The sequence below is a fragment of the Cryptotermes secundus genome, unplaced genomic scaffold (assembly GCF_002891405.2).
Source record: "Cryptotermes secundus unplaced genomic scaffold, Csec_1.0 scaffold1361, whole genome shotgun sequence".
NCBI lineage: Eukaryota > Metazoa > Arthropoda > Insecta > Blattodea > Kalotermitidae > Cryptotermes > Cryptotermes secundus.
The window spans coordinates 354,618-357,110 of record NW_019733337.1 but is presented as its reverse complement, the minus strand read 5'-3'; positions in this window follow the sequence as shown (position 1 = coordinate 357,110).

The window sequence follows — 2,493 nt, the reverse complement described above, 5'->3', positions numbered from 1 at the left end:
GGGCAGGGCAAGTAGCACGAATAGGGGAGAAGAGGAATATATATAGGATATTGGTGGGAAAGACAGATGGAAAGGGACCACTGGGAAGACCAAGGCGTAGGTGGGTGGACAATATAAAACTGGATCTAAGAGAGATAGTATGGAATGGTATGGATTGGATTGATCTGGCTCAGGATAGGGACCGATGTAGGGCTCTTGTGAACACGGTAATGAGTGAGTGAGTGAGTGAATGAGTGATTTTTTATTCAACTCTGAAAATTGCTGCAGATAAACTCCATTGCACCGTGTTAAAACATTTTCAAACTTGAACCGAAAATATACCAATAAATTATTTAAGCATATATTTTTTGTACTATGAAGTGTACATACATTTTTTGGTCCCTCTGTATCATGGGATGATTACTGAAGAATTATGTAGTGTATGATACTGTCTCGCAACTTTTGTGTAGAGGCTCGAGAAAACCATTAAAATTTCCCAGTCAGGATAAATGGTCTCCGTGCCGAGATACGAACCCAAGACCTTCCAACGACGAGGCAAGGCTCTGCTCTCCAATATCTGTTGCTGTACAGCGGCTAGACAAGTGACGAACTTTATATTACACAGATATAAGGGCAGAGTGAAAAACAGTATATTTGAGTACTCACCATGTGCATCTCAGCGCTGCTGCCATCTTCAGGACTCTGGATACACTCATAACTCGCACATAAACGTACGCACTGCATATCCCGTCAGAGACACGAGTGCCGCCTTCAAATGTCGGACATTCCTCCCGGTTGACTAGTAACGTGAGCCAGTAAAACCCTAGAGGCCCTAGAGCGTGCAAATGCAACACCGCCCTTCGCGTCCCTTCGTCCCCCTACAGCAAGCGTAGTTACATCATGTTCCACTAGCGCCCTCCCCCAAACGGGCATTCACTAGTCAGACGGGATATACATATGAAATCTTCTAACACGTGTTAACGAATTTGCTTAACGGGTAGAGTCGAATGAAACCCTGAAGATGTCACTGGTTTTGCTGTAATATCGGTACAGTTGGATGTAAACCCAGTAAACAGAAGAAACGTGCAGTTAATTTGTGTTATCAGGTTACAATATTATACTATGTGGGCTGAAATCCCATCGTGGAAACCAATACTATTAACACACTCCACGTGCAACAACTGAAAGATTTTTATTATAATTTTAACTAAATGAGGTCTCCTTCCCTTAAAATCGCACTGTCAACTGTTACTGCCCTAGTTTCTTCCTTTGACGCATGGAAGCGCTGTCTTCTGATTGTGTTCGTTGCTGCAAGGAACAAGAAGCAATAGACACAAACAGAACAGGGCACAACAGGTTAGAAAACGGAAATACACGTATATGAGGTTAATGCCTCATAATGTACAATGGAAATAAGGAACAAATTGGCATCACATTCTGTGCTTAAAAACATCTCTGACCACTGAGGACGTGGGCGAGGCCAGCACTGGGTAACAGCCAGTTTTCTACGTGGGGGGGGGAGGAGTTAGAGAATTTTCTTGCATACTTGCATTCCAGACTAGTTTTACCGACAGCTCTAGAACATAAAATAATAAATTTAAAAAGTTAATAATTGACATATGTATTTTCGTCTTTTCAATTTTGATTTAAAAAATGAAGGGGGAGCAGATGCCTGGCTACCCCCCCGCCGACCGATGTATAATTTCTTCTCATTCCGTTCTGTTTCCATTTATTGCCCCCCACGCGCAGTGTTTCTGGCCCAATAACACGGAAACACGCAGCTCTTGATAATATTCCAGTTCCTTATCAAGCCTTCCAAGCGCGAGATTTACAGCTGTCATTCAGCAATTTCGAGTTAGCATAGCAACGGATTGTCAGCAGGTCACGAAGGAGTAAGCAGCCTTTTGTTTCAGTGTATCGTGTCTATTCTGTGAGTACTGATAATATATTTATGTGGACATATGAAGTATAGTACATACTAGATAAAGGAGATGGTTTACAATGGCTATTTGTAGGGGTTATTCGTGGGGGGTTAAACTTCGGCTTCGACATATTATTCGGTAACATGTACAAGTGGATAGGATGGCGGAAGAGAGAATAGGAGGTCGCTGTTTTAGTATGGAAGCTTATGTAATACATAATGTTGAAATATTATGCCGTTTAAGGAAACAGCCGCTGTTTATTGTGAGAACCATACGGAACACACAGATACACTGTGTGGGCAGAATGCAGAGTTTTAGTATGTTCAGTCCGTACCTCACAGGAAACATTACGTCTCCGCTACAGAGCCCAACCGGTTAATGCCGTTTAAGGAAACAGCCGCTGTTTATTGTGAGAACCATACGGAACACATAGATACACTGTGTGGGCAGAATGCAGAGTTTTAGTATGTTCAGTCCGTACCTCACAGGAAACATTACGTCTCCGCTACAGAGCCCAACCGGTTAATGCCGTTTAAGGAAACAGCCGCTGTTTATTGTGAGAACCATACGGAACACATAGATACACTGTGTG